The 21,661-nt window shown below is 43.2% G+C and overlaps 1 protein-coding gene and 1 non-coding gene across 2 annotated transcripts in view; one reads left to right on the top strand and one right to left on the bottom strand.

The window, feature by feature from the left end:
* Nucleotides 1-18,384, bottom strand: part of SETD4 (SET domain containing 4) — a 124,958-nt gene extending 106,574 nt beyond the window's left edge. Inside the window, exon 1 of the mRNA XM_069474966.1 lies at nt 18,293-18,384. The gene's annotated coding sequence lies outside the window, so the exon portion shown is untranslated. The remainder of the gene's footprint in view (nt 1-18,292) is intronic.
* LOC138388855 (U6 spliceosomal RNA) lies at nt 4,945-5,051 on the top strand. The gene has a single exon (XR_011234333.1). It is a non-coding gene; the product is annotated as a U6 spliceosomal RNA (small nuclear RNA).
* Nucleotides 18,385-21,661: the final 3,277 nt, after the last annotated feature.

Below are 21,661 nucleotides of genomic sequence, written 5' to 3'. Positions count from 1 at the left end.
AGATGGCAGCTCTCTGCAGTTCTCAAAGTCACTAATACAAACACCAAGGTCAAACACACTGAGGAAGGTGGGTGGAGGAGTCTAATTGGCCATCCACACCTTGACACACCTTTGGAAATTCCTTTTCAGTTGAGCTTGGTTTTATGGGTACATATCTCATCAGGAGATGCTAAATAGTTTTCTTATTAACTATGACTTTGGGCAAAACGAAAACGTCGACACTCTAGCAAACACAGGGGTTATGTAACACATAAAACGGCTTACCACACAGTAAGAGTGTTACAGAAAGCTTGGAATTTGTCCTTGAGGCTGAATCAGAAGAACAAAAACAAGCAGTTTGAGGGTAAGGAAAGACTAGTTTCTTACTTTGCTGGCAAAGGAGGAGGATGGAGACTCCTGTCTGAAATGCCATCGTCCTCCTAACAAGCAGAAACACAGAGCTTTTAAGGAGAGGCCATTAAGCTTCAGGCAATTGCTGTTCAACTATAATTGATGATTCTGATGTCCCATCTCCACTTACGACAATCTCCTGACCTCTGCCTAGGACCTCCCTCTACCAGGTCCAAGCTGGGCCATCTCCTGTAGCACAAATAACAAAAGACTTACCCTGCCCCTTTCAACCATGGCCTGAGGCAGGGATGCAGATTTTAGATCTCAAAAAGGAGTGGAGGATGTTTTAAAAGACAGAAAATATTTTTACCCTCTTCTTCAGGCCATTCCCTCTGTTACAAGAGCTTCATAAACATTCCCTCCCATACGGGGGTGCACTGGGAATCACACAGAGAGATGTAGCCTGCCCGTACCTGTAAGTCTAGTCACAGAACATCTTTTTCTTCTTTAATCTTTCTCTTCACTGTCTCTTAAGCAAGAAAGGGAATTTATGTATCTTAGGCCAAAGCAAACATCCCCATTTTGCCTTGATGGATGGGCGCACACCCAAGAAAATTACCTGCCACACCTTTTCCTCCTTTGGGGGTTCTCCCAAAATAGTTTTAGCTCAACTGCCATGAATCACAAGCCCCTACTGACCCATCACCATCCAGTTTTACTTTGAGGACATCACACCTCTCAACCCTGCAAACCATTGCTTGGCTCAGATGGGACACAGAGGGATGTGTTGGCTGGGTGTGGTGGCTCAAGCTTGTAATCCTAGCCCTTTGGGAGGCTGAGAGAGGACGACCCCTTAAGGCCAAAATTTGAGACCAGCTTGGGCAATGGCAAGACCCCTTCTTTATTAAAAACATTTAAAAAATTATCTGGGTTTGTTGATGCACTCCTGTAGTCCCAGCTACTCGGGAGGCTGAGGCAGGAGGATCACTTGAGGCCAGGAGTTGGAGGTTGCAGTCAACTGTGATGATGATACTGCACTTTAGCCTGGGCAACAGACCCTGTCTCAAAAAAAAAAAAAAAAAAAAAGAAGGATGTGTCTTGGCAGGACCCAATTCACAGCTCAGAAAGAGGGTAGACCCAGGGCTTGGCGCATCAGAAAATCTAGCACATTCAGCCCTTCCACAGAAGGGGGACACAGACCCTTGTTCTCTAGGGATTGCACCACTGGATGGCAGAGCTTGGTTCTGCCCTGAGATCCTCATCCAGCCATAATGTTCTGCAGCCACGTGGCCCCTCAAGCATGGGCCCTTTAAAGAATTAGGGCCTCTGTGTGATAGGCCTCAATACTATTCCTTGTGTGTATGAGATGTTAGTGTAAGGCAAATAGGACCAGGCATCTTGGCTGCAAAGGAAGTATGTGGTAGTGGCAACTGGGGATCCAGGGCAAAAAGGGAGTTGTTACAAGACAAAGTCAGAATCTGTGCCTCACATTAGCTGGGTTACTCATTTGGATCTCTATAATGCAAATACAGGTCAGGAGATGTCTATACCCTATGAACTACAATTTTGACAGAGCAACGCACATTACTTAGGACATGGCCTGCCCCAGGAAGGTAAATCCCCCACATGCATAAGCCATTCAGAACTTCCCAATCCTGACACTAAAAGACAATTAAATGAGATTTGGGGTCATACTACCTATTGCAGAAACTCAGTCCCTAACGTTTTGCGATCGCCAGTCTTCTGGGTCTTCAACTCAGTTTTCAGTGTCAGAGCCCTCATGCTTGGGAAATGCAGTGGATTGAATGGTGGCTCCCAGGAAGATCTGTCCCTGTGTCGGAATCTGTAAATATTTTCATTGGAGAAAAAGGGTTTTACAAATGTAATTAAGTTAAGGATTTTGAGATGAGATCATCCTGGATTACCCCAGTGGACCCCAAATCCAGTGATAAGTGTACTTGTAAGAGACACAGAGAGACAAGGCACCGTGTGAAGACAGGTAGATTGGAACGGTGTGGCCACAAGCCAGGGAAATCCTGCAGCCAACAGAAGCTGGAAGAGGCAAGGAAAGATTCCTCTAAAGTCTTCAAAGGGAACATGGATATGCTGACAACTTGATTTCCAACTTCTGGCAAATTTCTTTTGTAAGTCACCAAGTTTGGGATCATTTGCTATGGCAGCCCTAGGAAACTGAAACAGGAACCTAAATATGAGCAGCTATTTTGTGACCTCAAATTAGCAGTCCAACAGATTCCCACTCTGGGTCTACCTAACCCTAAACCTTTCTGCTCGCTCAGACCCAAAGCCTTCCAAGTTTTACTCGGCTCCCTGGGGACTAGAGGCAAAAAGCCATGACAGCCTTTTTCTCCATCCAGCAGAGAAGCCCCATCCACCTTGTCTCAGACCAGCAGCAGCGGCCAAGCACCTGCAGACCTCTGCCACCTCACCCCACGGGCTCCTTTGGCATAATGGTCCCTCACGCCGTACAATATTTGCTGCTCACTGAAAATAGTCAGTATTTCTGAGAAAGCCCACTCACCCCCCATGAGATTCCATTACTTTCTCCCTCACCCATTTATATCAGCAACTGTAGCATCTTGATCTCCACCATAGTTGTCCTTTTTTTTTTTTTTTTTTTTTTTGAGACAGAGTCTCACTTTGTTGCCCGGGCTAGAGTGAGTGCCATGGCGTCAGCCTTAGCTCACAGCAACCTCAAACTCCTGGGCTCAAGCGATTCTACTGCCTCAGCTTCCCGAGTAGCTGGGACTACAGGCACGCGCCACCATGCCCGGCTAATTTTTTCTATATATATTTTAGTTGTCCATATAATTTCTTTCTATTTTTAGTAGAGACGGGGTCTCGCTCTTGCTCAGGCTGGTCTCGAACTCCTGACCTTGAGCGATCCACCCGCCTCGGCCTCCCAGAGTGCTAGGATTACAGGCGTGAGCCACCGCGCCCGGCCCATAGTTGTCCTTTATCTGAAGAAGGGGAACCTTCTGATTGCTTAACCTCTGTTCAGATGGTTCCAGAACTAGGTATCTACCCCTCAAACAGAATTGTTGGAGACTCCCATAAAAAGTCCAGGTTGGACATTGTTCAATCCAAACAGGAAAGTCTTGAGCCATATAAACTATAATAGGTCTAACTTCACCCTCAGAGGCCATCCCTTACTGCAGAGGAAAATGTGCCCAAGCTCCGTGCGTGCACTTGAGCTTGCCAATAGGCGATGGACAAAGGGTTATCACATATGCCGATGACATGCACTCACTGGGGCTGGCACATGACTTCAAGATGCTCTGGAAACAATGAAGGTTCATGTCATCAGCAGGAACCCAAGATGAAAATGGTCAGCAGATTAAGAAATCACTAGAAGCCTCGATGTTTTCTGATGAAATGGTCACAACAAAGGTAGAAACACAAGCAACAAAAGAGCAACTTGAGGCTCAATACTATGGCAAGTAAGTGGCCCTTCCTAAAATCATGGCCCTTACAATTTCACAGAGACAAATATTGGGACTGGTTCAGAGAGGCCAAAATGTCAAAAAGTGGCTCAGAAAATAGAAAATAGACCTCAGGAAAGATCTGACTGCAAATGGTAAGAGAATCATCTCTAGTGTTCTCAGGACAGATTCTGGGTGCCAGAAGACCTCAAAATGAAGCCTGGAGGATTTTGACATGAACTAGTTGGCAACTGCTCTGGAGCAGCATTGGTGACTCAGGATATTTCTGGTGCCCACCGTATCTGTCACCAGCAAAATGCTGGGACAACTAAACATGGGATATAGACAGAAGCCAGGCTTCAGCATTTCCAAATGGACCTTAAACAATTATTGCGTGCAGAGTGTATCAATACACACACAACATGGACAAGCCTTAAAAACCTTATGCTAGGCAGGGCATGGTGGCTCACGCCTGTAATCCTAGCACTCTGGGAGGCCAAGGCAGGAGGATAACTGAGGTCAGGAGTTCAAGACCAGCCTGAGCAAGAGCAAGACCTCATCTCTACTAAAAAATAGAAAGAAATTATCTGGACAGCTAAAAATATATAGAAAAAATTAGCCAGGCATGGTGGCACATGCCTGTAGTCCTAGCTACTTAGGAGGCTGAGGCAGAGGGATTGCTTGAACCCAGGAGTTTGAGGTTGCTGTGAGCTGGGCTGACGCCAAGGCACTCTAGCCTGGGCAACAGAGTGAGACTCTGTTTCAAAAAAACCAAAAAACAAAAAAACAAGAAACCTTTTGCTAAGTGAACGAAGCCAGTCAAAAAAGACAACATGTTGTACAATGTCTCTTATATTGAGTCCAAAATAAGCAAACCTGTTGAGAAAGAAAGTACCTTAGTGTTTGCCTAGGGCTGGTTGTTGTGGGGAAAGGGCATTTGGCTGCTACACAGTTTCTTTTTGGAATAAGTGTTTGAAAATTGGGTGTGGTGAGGTTTGTGAATGTCTAAATGTACTAAAAGCCATTGAATTGTATACTTTAACTGGGTGAGTTGTATGATATAGGAATATCTCAATAAAGTTTTTTAAATAGAATAGAAAGAAAAATAAAATGGGTGAGGATATAGATGAAACGTGATTGGTCACAAGTTGACTTGTTAAAAGTGGTTGATGTTGTGCTCACTTCAGCAGCACATATACTAAAAGGGGATCAATACAGAGAAGATTTGCACTACCCTGGTGCAAGGATGGCAAGCAAATTTGTGAAGTGTTCCAAAATTTAAAGAAAAAGTAATCAATGTATAATGAATCCCAAGTTCCTCTTTGTCTCTGATTTTATGTATGTTAGAAAAATCTTCACGATGGAAAGTTAGAAAAATTTTCATAATTAAAAGAAAAACATGAGTTTTTATAATGAAAGGAAGAAGGAGAGAATATCATTGGCGAGAGTTAGCCGGATGTTATAACCACCGGACTCTATATAAGTCAGTCTTTTTTTCAAGGTCATCAGCTTGCACGCTACCCACAACCTGCAGGATTGCTTCCCCTGACCAGCTTCTCTGGAACTCCTCCCTATTTTTTCTAGGCTCATGTCTATATTTTTCATATTTCCTGATATAGGGAATCTTTGTCTTTTAAGGATAAATTTGGTTGTAAAGCATTAATACATTTTTGAAAACATTTAAAGTAGTTATTCTAGGGAATGAGTGATCAAGTCAGAAAGTCCTATTCTGAAACAAAAATGCTTCATCTAAATATATCATGGGTTGGTACACTGTAGCAGTCAACTCTGTGGCCTGAGATGAGTTGTTTAATTCTTACTTTTCAGTTTTCCCATCTACAAAATAAGGTCAATCATATTCATCTCATATAGTTGATGATACAATGAGATGATATGTCAAATGTTTACCCCTTATTACATCATGACATATCAGTGATAAATTATCAAAGAGTAAATAAGCAAACACATTAATAAATGGTTTTTTTCTTAACACAACTATTCAAAACTGAAATTACTAATTCACAGATGGCTATATTTGACCACAAGTTCCTTTCCCTAATGCATTTTTTTAAAGGGACATTGCCCAGGCTGGAGTGTTCTGGCATCATCATAGCTCACCGTAACCTCAAACTCCTAGGCTCAAGCAATCCTCCTGCCTCAGCTTTCCTAAGAGCTGGGATTGCAAACATGCAACCCTATGCTCAGCTAATTTTTTTCTAAATTTTTGTAGAGACAGGATCTTGCTATGTTGCCCAGTCTGGTCTCTAACTCCTCACCTCAACTATCCTCTTGCCTCAGCCTCTCAAAAGGCTGGGGATTACAGGCATGAGCCACCATACTCAGACTCCAAATGCATTTTGATGCAAAGATAATCCATCTGTCACATCTGAAATCTTGCTTTTCTATTGTATCAGGACACTCTACATTTCCCATTCCATAGGAGATTTCCCTATATGGAAATTCCTTAGCTATTACTAACATCGTCTGTTACGCTTCATAAATTATGGACTATGGGAAGAGAGGATAAATATATATATTTAATGAAAGCTAAATCTGCATGAATCAATGGATAATTAATATTCATTGTCTGGTTTTAAGCACATTTTAGAAAAAATTAATACAGTTAAATCAAATATCTGAAGATAGGATTCATTTTGATATAATTCTATGGCCTTTTATTTCATTCATCAGTCCACACATTCACACTGTCTGTAGATCCTATTCTATCAGCTACAGTCCCACCCACCCTACCTCTCACCTCGGGACCTGCTGTTGCCATCTTACTTCTCTAGTAAAAAGACAGACCCAGTGTGGTGTGTATGGTGTGTGTGTGTCTTGTGTGCACATGTGCTTGGGGGAGAGTCAGTACACAAGAGTGTGTGTTTACTTTATCTAGAAGGAAGCTTAAATCATTGATTGGCTGCTTAGCCTACTTAAGATTCAGACAGAATATTATAATTTAAGACGTATCACAATCATAAAAAGAGATAACCAAATACCATCAGCCTCCTAATGGAAGTACATGCAGTTCCACCTGTGAAATGTCCATACTAAACAATTAGAAGCATGATCAGATTCAGGTTCACATATAGAACTATCAGTATGCAGAGAATAAAGGAAGCCAAAGAACACCAAGGGCCACAATCAGCAAACTTTTTAGATTGTGGGAACTTCTACAGGACAAATGATGTTTTTTCATTTGTGTGTGTGTTTGTCTTAAAGAGGAGGGCCAGGAGAGCCATAGGTTGGACACGTAAGAGACATACCAATAAATGTAATATGTGAACTTGGATGGAATCCTGGTTTGAACAAATCAACACTAAAATGCTAAAATGTTTGAGACTCTCAAGAAGGTTTAAGGTCTGACTGAATAAGCTACATAGAGAAATTATTGAGTGTGGTCGTTTATTTTTACTGAATCCTTACTTTGTAGAGCAACACAGCGAATATTTATGGAGAAATAAGATGTTGCTGGGTCCCGGTGTTCCGTTGTCGAGGTTGGTGGCAGTAACTGAGCCAACATGCTGCAGAGCCTGCTGCCTCTTTCTCAGATTGCACAGAGGGTCGGAGCACTGCTTCACGCGGGCATTTTGAAAATAAAGTCCCAAACAAACAACAGCCTTTTCAGGAGAATAATGGAGTTCCGGTGCATCTAAGGGGTGGGGGAGCAGATGCCCTCCCTTACGAAGGCACCGAGATTCTTGCAGTGGCGGAACAGCATATGCTTCCCACCAGCTGCCCAGGGCTTCCTGTCCCGAGAAGCAGGATCGACCTCAATCATTCCACCAATCACTTGGTTCAGTTTCATGCAGCTTTCTGTGCCCAGCAACCTGATAAATAACTGAGCTCTTATTTGGGGATCAATATTTGTTGACTAGTGCTAACTGCCCAATAAAGCAGTCTTTACCATGGTAGGGGGATGTCTTTGACTTTAAAACAAATCTGTGGGGTGCAGGATGTGGGAGTGGAGGGAGATATTTATGAAACAAGACTGTCAATATGTTAGTTACCCAAGGCAGGATGATGGGGGTGTGTTCCTCATATAATAGTAAAAGGAATAGACTGTTCTCAGATTTCCATGATAACACTGTTAAAAATGAACCAGTAATCAGAGAACTTTGCACTGAGAGCCAATTAGGCTATGATAATACTTTCTTCTAATAAACTTATCTGAAACATCTGAGCCAAAGGTAAGTGGACCAGTCCTGGAGTAGGTCTCCAGGCAAAATATGACAAGAGGGTAAAAGTCTAAAGTATGACCTTTTCCTTCCTACAGATATGAGGGAGGCAGGAAAGTCTCTTCCATCTGTCCCCCCCACTCCCCAAGTCCTCCATGTAGTTGATATGCAATTCTCAGGAGAGGGGTCCCCAGTCCCCTGCCCAGAGCCTTGACTTCAAGAGAGTTGACTCCAAGCCTGCCTGTTAAGATGTCCTCCCACTTTGAAGAATTTGACACTCTAGTTTAAAAAAAGAAAAGAAAAAGATGCTTTGGGGATGACTTTCTAAGAGATTTAGGCACACTTTTAGAAAGAAAATTGTCAGGTGGCAAGAGGATATTTGCATAGCAGAACTGCAAAAATGGGAAATGTGGACAGGAAACTAGAGAGTAAAAGATGGATTTGGTGCACATATATATTGATGACTTCTATACACCAAAGAAGCTGCATCAACAAAAATAAATACAAACAGAACACTGAGGACAACAGTGATAGTCTCATCAAGAGGACTTAATATCATGGCTAATAGAAAAAGCTTTCACACGTTAGTAAGAAAACGGGGTCTGTTGTGGATATGACGAACTAAGCACTTAAAACTCATTCCAGCCTGTTTCTGCACACCTTCCTGTAGCTACAGAGGCCAGAAAAGTAAAAGCTCCACTATAAGCCAGCTATGTTAGTAACAAATCACTCCAAGACTTAGTGGTTAAAAGTGGCAACCATTTATCATGTCTCAGCAGTCTGCAGTCTGCTGATCTAAGCTAGGCTTACCCACGGGTGTGCTGTTGTCTGGAGAATGGTTGATCTAGGCTGATCTCAGCTGGGGGTGATTCTACTCCAGGTAGGCCCTCCTCCCTCAGAGACAGCAGGCTACCCCAGGCGTGTCCTCATCATAGCACTGGCAGAGGTACCATAGCCAGGCCCAATGAACACGTGCTCTTCAAAACGTGGCTTGTATCACATTCACCAAAGCAAGTCACTGTAGGGGAGAAAAAAAATTGTTTTTTTTTCTTCTACCCCATTAGATTCAATGGCTTGGCCCCTGCAAAATTAGAGTGATAAAAGGCAGATTAAAAGGAAAAAAGGTTTGTTAATGGGAAAAAACCTAAACTCTGTAAAATAAGATAAAGAGGTTTATTCTGAGCTGAGAGTGTGTGACTGACTGTAGGCCCAGAACACATGGCCTGAAGAGGTCCTGACAAATTGTGCCCAAGGCGGCTTAAAGTTTGGTTTTATACACTCATGGAGACAGGAATTGCAGGTAAAATCATAAATCATAAACCAATACGTGGAAGGCATACATTGGTTTGGCATGAAAAGGCAGGGCATAGGTTATAGGTGGATTTAAAGGTTCTTTGGTTAAAGAAATGAAGCTTTGTCTAAAAGCTTGGAATGTTTTAAGTTAAAGATGTCTCTTAATCTGAGACCAGTGAAGAGACATTCACCAAAACTCAAGGGATCTGTGAAGTAAGTGGCTGGCCTGCAGGTGTGGTTTAAGCTTTGTCTTGCATGACCTCAGGTCCTGTTAATGATTTAGCATCTTACTGTTGCAAAGAGTAACTCCAAAAGGGAGGGAGCATAATGAGCCCTGTCTGACCTCCCTTCTCCTCATGGCCCACAACGCAGCTTTAAGGTTTTTCTGAGGTCCCCTTGGCCAAGAGGGGGCCTCACTCTCCTGGGGCTTAAGATTCTATTTCAGTTCACAGGTTTATCATTACATATGCATATGACGGCTTCATAGAAAAGTGAAGGACAAAACAAGCAATTAGACTCAGTAGCTTCTATCCTATTTTATTATAGAAAGATGAATTACGGAGACAGGACAAGACAAAGGAAAAGGGGTTTGAGCTTCTAGGGAGCTGTAAATTTTAGGAAGCTAAATATATGGGGGAAAGTAATGAATGATAAGGGTGATTTCCGTAAGGTGCACAGACCCATCACGGTACCGACCTTCTGTCTTCCTCCCAGCCATAAAATCCACAGCACTAAGCCACCCACCTTGTGGAGAGAAGAGGAGAAGGTCTCCTCCATAGGCAGAGGCCCTGAGACTGCCCACAGATGCAGAGGCGACCCGGCTGAGCCCAGCCTTCTCTATCAGGGCACGCCGCATGTGGCTAAAGTCATCTTAGACCCTCCAAACCAGCCCAGTCACCAATAAATATCACCAAGGAATTCCAGTCAACACCACAGAAAGCAAAAGAACTGCCCATCCATGTCCGGCCTGAATTCCTGACCCACAGAAGCATAAGAATAATTGTCATTTTAAGTCAATGCATTTTGGGGTAATTTGTTACATAGTAACAGACAACTAGAACCCCTGACCAATACAACTCTTAACAGGAAATGAGAAAAATCTTAAACAGATATTCAAAACAGAAGAAATGTGGACTACTAATAATATGGAGAAATTGTGTCCTATATTTATTATTAATAAAACAGAATAGGCTGGGTGGGGTGGCTCACGCCTGTATTCCTAGCACTCTGGGAGGCCGAAGCAGGAGGATTACTCGAGGTCAGGAGTTTGAGACCAGCCTGAGCAAGAGCGAGACCTCGTCTCTACTAAAGCTAGAAAGAAATTATCTGGACAACTAAAAATATACCTAGAGAAAATTAGCCAGGCATGGTGGCACATGCCTGTAGTCACAGCTACTCGGGAGTCTGAGGCAGAAGGATTGCTGGAGCCCAGGAGTTTGAGGTTGCTGTGAGCTAGGCTGATGCCACGGCACTCTAGCCCAGGCAACAGAGCCAGACTCTGTCTCAAAACAAAACAAACAAACAAACAAACAAAAAAAAAAACAGAATAAACCAAAACAAATAGAGTTCATTTCAAATAGGGAAGTTTGTGTTTTTGTTTTAAATACCTGGTGAGATTATGTGGTAGAAGTGGTATTTTCTTATACTCCTTGTGTTATGGTTTGAATATTTGTCCCCTCCAAAACTCATGTTAAAACTAAATCCCCAATGTGGCAGTATTGGGAGGTGGGGCCTGTAAGAGGTGATTAGGTTATGAGGGCTTTGCCCTCATGAGTGGATTAATACATTCATGGATTAATGGATTAATTGGTTATCACAGGAATGAGACTGGTAGCTTTACCAGAAGAGGAAATGTCGTAAGCTAGGACGTTCAGCCCCTCCGGACTCTGCAGAGTGCCCACCAGAAAGAAGGCCCTCACCAGATGGGACCCCTCAGCCTTGGGCTTCTGAGACTCTAGAACTGTAAGAAATGGTTTCTTTATAAATCACCCAGTTTCAGGTATTCTGTCATAAGCAAGAGAAAACAGACTAAGACACTTCCTTATGAATATAAATCTTTAGGAAGAATTTTGCCACCAGGTTTTAGCAGCCTTAGATTTTATTTTTTATACGTATATTCCTTGTAACCACGAATTTGTCCTCCTATGGAAATAATCAGATGTGCATAATGCTTTGTAGACATAATGGTCCCTGACACATGATTAGCCAGAGTGAAAAACTGGAGACAACTTCAATGTCCCAAGATATAGCAATGATTAAATGATGGCATAGCCCACAGTGAAGTATGTTGCCAATATTAGAAATCACGTTTAAGAAACATATAGGGGCCGGGCGCGGTGGCTCACGCCTGTAATCCTAGCACTCTAGGAGGCCGAGGCGGGTGGATTGCTCAAGGTCAGGAGTTCGAGACCAGCCTGAGCGAGACCCCGTCTCTACTAAAAATAGAAAGACATTATATGGACAACTAAAAATCTATATAGAAAAAATTAGCCGGGTATGGTGGCGCGTGCCTGTAGTCCCAGCTACTCGGGAGGCTGAGGCAGTAGGATCGCTTAAGCCGAGGAGTCTGAGGTTGCTGTGAGCTAAGCTGACGCCACGGCACTCACTCTAGCCTGGGCAACAAAGTGAGACTCTGTCTCAACAAAAAAAAAAAAAAAAAAAGAAACATATAGGATTATAAGTGAATTTTATTTCCTTTATAGTTTAAGATTTTCCTCTAAAACTTTTTCTAATTATAAAAGGTGAATGTATCTTAAAGCTTTAAACTTATATTTCAAGACCAAAAACATGGTGTCTTCAAGAAATAAACTGCTACAAAAGAAAAAAGAATGGTAGGGAACATACAGATTAGGAGCGTTAAGCAATTGTAGTGGGACAGGCGCAGTGGCTCATGCCGGTAATCCCAACACCTTTGGGCGGCCAAGGTGAGAGGATCATTTGAGGTCAGGATTTCAAGACCAAGACTAGCCTGGGAAATAAAGCAAGACCTTTCTCCACAGAAAGATAAAATTAAAATTAGCTGTGTTTGGTGCTGCGTGCCTGCAGTCCCAGCTACTTGGGAGGCTGAGGCATGAGGATCCCTTAAGCCCAGGAGTTCAAGGCTGCAGTGAGCTACTGCACTCCAGCCTTAGCAAAGAGCAATACCCTGACTCAAATAAAATGAAATAAAATAAATAACAATTGCACTGCATGCCCTTTATTTGGATCTTATTATTTTAAATACTGGCTAGTTATTTTGATTAGGAATTGTTACTTTTTTAAAAACATGAGATAATGGTATTGTGGTTATGCTTTTAACGACAGGTATCTTTTACAGATTAAGACACACACACCCCTCCCACTAAGACACACAGACATTTCACCATGAGTATGCAAGGAGACAGTGATCATAGATCTAAGAAGGAACAATAAAATCTTACTATGGCAAGGAAATCATACTTAGCTGGAATCTGTGCCAGGTAAGATGGAAGATGAAAGAGAAGGTGATAGAATGTCCTTGAATGAGGATCAGTTCGAACCTAAGCCCCAAACTGACCAAAGTCCCAAAGGACAGAGTAGGGTAGCATTGTTTTCAACTCTTACCACATTCTACCTTTGCTTTTGCCTTTAATTTCAGGTCCTGATGCCTGAGCTTTTCAGATTTTTTTAAAAAAACCCTTGTGATTGAAAAACAGTGAACATCACTTGAGGAAGCACCCTTCGAATGTGGTACTAGCTTGGGTTTCATCAAAAATGGTTTACTAATCCCATCCTAACCCTCAGGCATTCACTTTGAGATCCAAGTAGCCAATCTGTGCTTCACAAGAGCCATAGATTTCTTATAGACCTTAACTTTATTTGGTACAAACCTTGATTTTTGGAGTTGACCCTATTTGGGAAAATAAGAATATAGAACCAGGGTATTACTACTATTTCCCAGAAAGCTAAACAGACAGAGTGCAATTCTTTCTTACAGAAACCAAATGTTTGAGGCATTTAAGGTCTGGTGGGTTGGGACAGAATTATAATAGTGGTAGGAAGGGACCCCTCACTTTGGGTGGAGTCGGACTTTAATTGCAAGCAGAGAGGGCTGGAGCAACCTACTAACCAGGGAGGTGAAGATAATATCAATGGCTAACATTTACTCAGTGTTTACTACCTAGGTGTGCTGGTTTTAGAGATGTTTATGCAGATTCTCATTTACTCCTCATAATACTTTCATGAGCTGGTACTATTGTAACACCCGTCTTACAGAGGAGGAAATAGGCTTCAAATGTCATGGACCCTAAAGGAATCAGTGACAGTGAATGCAGCTGTGTGCTGAAGCTGCCTGTGCCGCCTCCTGGCTGGGTTCCAGGTGAATGAACCTACAGGCAGAGAGAAACCCTGAGACCAGGACACACCAGGAAAGGCACAGGGCGCCATCCAGTGACCGTCTTGGTGGTTGACAGTAAAGAATGGAACTCGGTGGATTTTTCAAAGTGACTTAGTGCTGCACTTGAGATAGGAAAGAAGTCAAACAATACAACACCAATGAACTGCCATGCAGTTCAAGAGCTTTAAAATTTCTTCACTCAGTATAAATACACACTCACTCATTAAAAATCCAAGTGAATGAAGGGTATACAGTGAGAAGTCAGCCTCCCTAACCCTCAGCCACCCAGCTCTCCCCAGAAGCAACTGCTGTTATCAGTTTATGTGCCCTTCCAGAGATAGTCTCCCTAACAAATATTTTTATACAAGTAGTAGCATACCATGCTAGGCAGAATAACACCTCCTTGCGAAGATGTCCTTGTCCTAATCCCTGGGACCTGTGGATCTGTCCCTTCTGTGCCCACAAGGGTTTGGCAGCCGTGATTAAGGTTAAGGCCTTGAGACGGGACATTCGCCTGGGTTACCCAGGGCAGCGCAGTGTGCTCACACAGATCCTGAACGCTGAGAACTTTGCCAGACTGTAGTCAGAGATGTGACTGTGGGTTTCCGGAGATGCAGAGATGCTGGTTTTGACACTAGAGGAAGCTCAGGAAGCCAAGCAATGCAGGTGACAAGAAACTGAGTCTCCCCTCAGGACTCCAGAAAAGCATCTGGCCCTGTAACATCTTGATTTCAGACTAGTGAGACCCCTGTCAGACTTCTTACCCCAGAATCCTAAGACAATAAATTTGTGTTTAAGCCCCCTAAACTTGTCACCACGTTCTATAGCAGCAAGAGAAAACTACTAAAAACTACAGAGCATGTTTTTCTCACATAACACATTGGAAGCCTCCCCGCTTTCACTGTGTTTACAGCCCTCATTCTTTTTAATCGCTGCAGAGCATCCCATCATATGGGTGTTTAATCATTGCAGTAAGGATGGTCATTAGGCTGTCTGAGTCTCATGTGAGTTATAAATTAATCTACTGTTATACGTCCCAGTTTTAATCATCACATAGCACAGATAAGCTAGTGTTTACATAGCACACTGAAGTGAACAGGAGGCACTGAGCTCATTTACTGTGGGCCTTGATGGAAGAGTTACTGTATTTTCTTTATATTGTCTAGGTATAAAAAACATAAAGCCTGACAGAAGACATTAGATATGGAATTTGTAACAAACCTCTGAGTCTTTAATTATTTAAGTGAGAAATTTGTTTTCCATTCATTTTTTATTTTCAATATCAACTTTTATAAGACTTAACATTTCTAATATCAGCCTTTATGGATAAAATAGTTGATTCTCCTTATTCACCATAATTAAGTTCTATATAATTGCTACAGATACTGAATTAGTGAACACTAAACTATTGCTCCTAGAGGAAATACAGGGTTAAGTTCCCATAGGCCTCTGGCCACATTTCTGTCCACTGAAATGCCACGTGTGAGACAGGGCTGCCAACTTCCTTGTATAACAAGCCAGTCTCATTAGCATTGAAAACTTCTTCTTCCACCCAACCCTTTTCCTGTGTAATAGCTGGCAGGTATTTTAAAAATCTTTCCATCTCCTGATCTGCAGAAAATGCTTCACCTGTGACTGTACATTTTTCATACCACATCACATTCTGAAATGTGCCGGCCAGCCAGCACTAGCTGAGAAAGCTTTAACAGTTTTCTGATCCTGTATAATATGCCTGTCAATTTCTCTGGCTTTCAGCCTCACAGTGCTGTCCACTATGGGTTTTTTCCCCCGTGAAACTGCTGGTCAGTCTTGAATCCACAAATTTACCTACTATTCCATAGCTTCATCACACACTGTGGGTGTTTCTTTACACTTTCAGGAGCAGCCTCATGTACGGTTTGGGCCCCTTCCTTATTCTGGATGTACCAAGGTGCTGACTCACTCCCATTGAGCACACAGGCAACGGCACCATAGCTCATGCCTGAAACGAAGCTTATCTGAGGCACATCATGGCCTTCCTATGCTTAGGATCGCTAGAAAGGACTTCAGCACTACGCCTGAGGCCATTTGAAACGGGAGAATCACCACCAAAAGGCACCAAAAAATGTAAAACACATGGCACTAAATAAACCACAAAAAGGACACTCGTTTACAATATGAGAATGAAAACAAGAAGGCAGAACAGAGCATCACCTTGTTTGACTTCAGCCTGGGGACTTGCATGTTGGGTGGCAAATTGGCCACTCTGTGCATATCTGAATGACAGTGAAAGTGCTGTGAGCATTGATTTTAGAGTAACAAATAAACTTTAGTGAGTAGGTAAATTCACAAACATGGAGTCCATGTCAACTGTTACTCACCCCTGTGTGGCCTCTCCCACGTCGTATCAGGGTTGGCTGTGTGACCAAGAGACATGGGGAAGGAGTGGTATGTAGTAACCAGGTCAGAAAAGACACTTGGCTTCTGTCTTTCTCACTGTCTCCTGGATCACTCACTCTGGAGGACACCAGCTGCTATGTCTTGCAGCCACCCAGGAAGCCTATGGAGAGGCCCACTTGGCTAAGAACTGAGGCCCCCAGTCCCATGAGTGCCTGCAGAGGACATTGACATCAAGATGGCCCATGAGAGGCCTTGGGCCAGAACAATCCAGCTAAGCCACTCTCAGTCCTGGTCTACAGAAACTGAGAAGATGAATGTTTGTTTTAAGCCACTGAAGTTTGGAGTAATTGGCTGTTAGCAATAACTTACTAACACATAGATCTCATCTTAAAAGTTGGGAACTAGGCCGGGCGCAGTGGCTCACGCCTGTAATCCTAGCACTCTGGGAGGCCGAGGCGGGTGGATTGCTCAAGGTCAGGAGTTCGAGACCAGCCTGAGCGAGACCCCGTCTCTACTAAAAATAGAAAGACATTATATGGACAACTAAAAATCTATATAGAAAAAATTAGCCGGGCATAGTGGCGCATGCCTGTAGTCCCAGCTACTCGGGAGGCTGAGGCAGTAGGATCGCTTAAGCCGAGGAGTCTGAGGTTGCTGTGAGCTAAGCTGACGCCACGGCACTCACTCTAGCCTGGGCAACAAAGTGAGACTCTGTCTCAACAAAAAAAAAAAAAAAAAAAAAAGTTGGGAACTGTTATCTATAAAAGTTCTATTTAGATAGAAAGCACATAACAGATTGAAGGCTTCAATCCTTCAGAAATTTGATATTTCAAAAAATAAATTTTACATCACCCACTCCTTCAGAACCCTTTGAACCAACTCTAATTTTTTTATATTAAGCATAGATGAACCAAACAGAATATTAAAACATTAGTTTTACTTGAAAATCTGAAAAAAGTGACAAAATACTTATCTTCATGTAGAATATATTTTGAGAAACTGATTCCTAAAGCCATAAAGTCTATGCCTTTATGTATCAACTTTATGTTCAATTAATATTTTTCAGAAATGAACTCAAATTAATTATAAATCCTATGAAGAATAAGACGTGGCCAGGCACAGTGGCTCATGCCTCTAATCTTACTACTTTCAGAGGCCTGGTGGAAAGATCTCTTGAGGCCAGGAATGTGAGACCAGCCTCAGCAACAAAGCAAGACCCTCTCCCTGCAAAAAAATAAATAAATAAATTACCCAGGCATGCTCGCACACACCAGCAGTCCCAGATACTGGTCTATTCAACGAGAGGATGAGATAGAAGGATCACGTAAGCCCAGGAGATTGAGGCTGCAGTGAGCTAAGATCATACCACTGCACTTCACCTGTATGACAGAGTAAGACCCTGTATCAAAAAATAAAATAAAGAATAAGACCCGCTAAATGTTAACTTTGAAAGCCAGTAAGATGCTATGAAATGGATGAACCTTGAACCATTATGCTAAGTGAAAGTCAGTCACAAAGGGCCACATATCTTATGATTTCATTTATGTGAAATGTCCACAATGGGCAGGATTATAGAGGCAGAAAGTAGCTTAGTGGCTGCCTAGGGCTGGGGGCATGGAAGGAAAAGGGGAGTAACTGCTAATCCATGCAGGGTTTCATTTGGGGTAAAGAACATGTTCCAAAATGTGGTAAGGTTGCACAACTCTGTAAACAGAGTAAAAACCTTTGCATTGTACACTTTAAATGGGAGGATTGTGCATTATGTAAATTATATCTCAATAAAGCTGTTTTTAGAGAACAAAAAGTTCAATGAACAAGGGATGCTACACAGCAGAGGATAACTGTTGTTTGACAGCAGCACAAAGACTCTTTCCCAAAAAGTATAACGTCACCGAAACTGAGTGCTATAGGAACTTCTCTCTTGAACATGGACCACTGATCACTGTGTGTGCAGATCACTCAAAGCAAGAAGACAGCTATGAAAGAAAAAAAAAAATCAGCTTTGGCGTCTACTTTCAAAGCAGCTCACCTATGCTTGACTCTATAATACGGTGAACCTCACCTACAGTGGACAACATGGATCAGTGTCAAGTGTTGAGGGCAGCATCAGGCTCTGAGCAGCATTGCAATAAAAATGAGCTATCAATTTTTAAGAAGGCACTAAGGAATGAAGAAGGAAATAATTAACAATCCAGTTATGTTCTCTTTAGGACACCTATTACCAGATAACATAAAAACAGTAAAGCTGTACGTTTTAGTCCCTTTCTTGTTGCTGTAACTGCATGGCTGAGACTGATAAAAAGAAAATAGTATCTTACACTTCTGGAGGCAGGGAAGTCCAAGGTTGAGGTGCCGCCTCTGGTGAGGAACTTCTTGCTGCTGGGGAATCTCTGCAGAGACCTGAGATGGTTCAGGGTCACATGGCAAGGGGAGCACAAGGGAAAGCCACCTGGCTTTTGTAACAGACCCAGTGTCCTGGTAACACCTGCTCTCCTGATGACTCATTAATCTATTAATCAATTAATCCATGAAAGGATTAACCAATTCATGAGGGCAGAGCCCTCATGATGCAATCACCTCTTAAAGGGCCCACCTCTTAATACAGTTTATATTGGGGATTAAGTTTGAATATGAGTTTCAGAGGGCACATTCAAATTACACCAATAGATAGACTCATTTTTCTATCATCGTAAGAGTTGAGAAAAATTGTATCAAAAGAAAACTAAATTGTATAAGAGCTGCTCTTGTTTGAAGGTATGTGTCCCTCAAATTTATATGTTGAAATCTAAATTGATCACCAAAGGGATGGTATTAGAAGTTGGCAATTTGGGGAAAGTAATTAGATCGTGAGGGCTCTGCCTTCAGGAGTGGGATTAATGACCTGATCAAAGAGGTACAGGGGAGCTGCTTCCCTCCCTTTTGCCATTCTACCAGGAGAGGACACAGTGTCCATACCCTTTGGAGGGTGTGGAAACAAGGAGTCATCACGGAAACACAGATCAGGCCCTCACCAGACACTGAACCTGCCAGGACCTTGATCTTCCACCTCTCAGCCTCCAGAACTATCAGAATTTAGATTTCTATTACTTATATATTGCCCAGTATCAGGTATTTTCCATAGCAGCACAAATGCACTGAGAGACGCAGACAAGAATTCATGATACACACACCAGGCAAAGTAATGTATTGGTCTAAATACAACAGATCAATAGAAATGTTAAAGAGAGATTCTATAGTGAGCTGACTCTATAGTTCCCCCCACACACACAAATTCCTGTCCACCTGCCACCTCAGAATGTGACCATTTGATAATAGGGTCTTTGCAAATGTAATTAGTTCAGATGAGGTTATTCTAGACTACGGAAGGCCCTAAATCCAGTGACTAATGTCTTCATACGAAGAGGAGAAGACACACAGACTCACAGTACAGAAGGCAGCTGTGGATCACAGACCAAAACCAGCAAGTGATCAAGGCAGAGCTTCCACACTGAGCATGGCTGGCACCTGGATCTCAGACTTGTGGCTTCCAGAACTATGAGAGAATAAATTTGCGTTGCCATCAGCCCACACTGTGGAACTCTGCTGGGGCAGCCCTAGGGAACTGATACATGTGCCATGCAGCGCAGCCACTGGACCACTAGAGGGCACTGTCTGGCAGCAAGTACTACCTACAAAGGGGACCAAAACAATTACTGGGAGTTCACAGAGAAATCCCCTAGGAAGAGTGTTCAAATAGTTTTCAGTGATAAACAGGTTATAATTTGTCCCTTTAAAAAACTGCAACCATTATCATCTTGCTGAATAAGTTGTGGCCTTTGCAGCAACCTGCCTGAGAGTCCCTTATAAAGACCATCCTTGACCTGCTGCTGTTTCAGGCACGGGAAGGTATCTGTAGGACAAATGCCCCCACAATTCCCCTTCCAGAAAGAGATGCACGTCTTTCATTTCAACAGACAGGGCCTAATTGCTCTCCAAGGAGGAGGTATATTCCACTTACCAGAAACGTATGGGAAAGGCTGCTTTTCCCCAGCCTTGGCAACACTCTGCCAAGATAAGAGGCAAAAACAGGCTTTAGAACAAGCAGTGATGTGGGTCCCAAGGACAGCAGTAAGGGCCCCTGGATCCACATTTCCCAGCTCAGGTGCTTCACCGGCCTGCTGGGGGCCCTTCTCCAGCCGAGCAAGGGTGTGGCTGGTTCCTTTCTGGGCATGGAGCCCAGCCTTGCAGACATCACGCACAAACTGGTTCCTACCACATCTGCAGGGAGAATATCTTCCAAATCAGCAGCCTTTACAACAAGCAGCACTCTTTGTCCCTGAGTCATTCTCAATCTAGAGACCAGAAACCAATTCCAGGGTACCAAAGGGACAGCCACCATGGAGACCTCAATAATACCATCACATACCTGCTTGCTGTGCCTGCTCCACCCTGGTGGGACCTGGATAACCCCACCACCAGTGTTTAGGCACAGAACACACAGGGAAAGAAGGTGAGGCTGCAGTTAAGTGAGGTGGCACCACAGGATCTGCCCTCTCCCTGCCTCCTCCCATGGCACTCACAGCCCCATTGTTGGGACTCTAAACCACTTTATGACCCACCCCTGCGAAAGGCAGAGAGTGAAGAATGGGGACCAAGAGCAGGAGGTGGGGAGTTACTAAGCTGTTTGTTGATCTCTTCATTGGACTGAGGAACCTGACCTTAATCTTGCTTCCAGAAAGACAAAAGGTTCCAGGCCTGCCCAGGCCTGCCCTCTGCAACCCAGACATCCTTAGAACATGACAGGAGTCAGCAGTGCTCCCTTTCAGGTAAGGTTACAGACAGGTTCTGCTCGCCTCCCACCTCTGCCCACGTTATCTGCCCCAGCACAGATATTCTGGCAGAGTCACGACTGTGCCTTGCCAAGCTCCTGTTATCCAGGAGGATGTCAGTAAATGCCTGGAAACAAATGAGCATATTGGTTTTAGACTGTTGTCTGCCTCCCTTTGCTGAAGAATATAATAACAGCAAACAATTATACAGTGTTACCATTTGTCAGTACTGCTCTAAGTACTTTTACAGTATTAACTTAATCCTTACAGCAATCATAAGAGAGAAGCACTATAATTATTCCCAGTTTACAGATGAACAAACTGAGGCACTGAGAGATGGAGAACTTTGCCCAAGATCACACAGTGAGTAAGCAGCAGAGCTGGAGCTTTGCAGCAGGGAGCTCCCCACCCACCATCTGTTGACTCCTGAACACACCTGGTACCTAACAGGTGCTCACCTAGTCACTGCAGGCATGCCGTGGACACGCAGCCCCTCACACCTCAACAGCCCTTTTAAAGGAGAAGAAGCCTGGACATACCATGATGCTGGTGAAGCCTTTGGTTCTGATCCTAATGATTTAGCAAACACAAAGGGATAATTGCCTGGCTAAGTGACAGCAAAGCCAATAATAAAAGAATCACAGCAATGTACCCAGTGAGAACCCATAACTCTTCTGAAGGTGTGCACGTGGCCATGCAGGTGGCAGCATCTGCATCAGGCACTGGAACTGCCCCGTCACTTCTGCTTTCAGGTGACACAGGTCCAGCTAGCTCAGATTTTTCATGGGGCAGATGGCGTCAAGGGGCTTTTTCCCTTGAATTCATTCTACTTGCACCCTCAGGAATGTATCAAAATTTCAAATTTCACATTTCTGTCCT

Source organism: Eulemur rufifrons, chromosome 7 (assembly GCF_041146395.1).
Source record: "Eulemur rufifrons isolate Redbay chromosome 7, OSU_ERuf_1, whole genome shotgun sequence".
Lineage (NCBI taxonomy): Eukaryota > Metazoa > Chordata > Mammalia > Primates > Lemuridae > Eulemur > Eulemur rufifrons.
The sequence above is the reverse complement of the archived record's forward strand: the minus strand, read 5'-3'. Positions and strand labels throughout refer to the sequence as shown.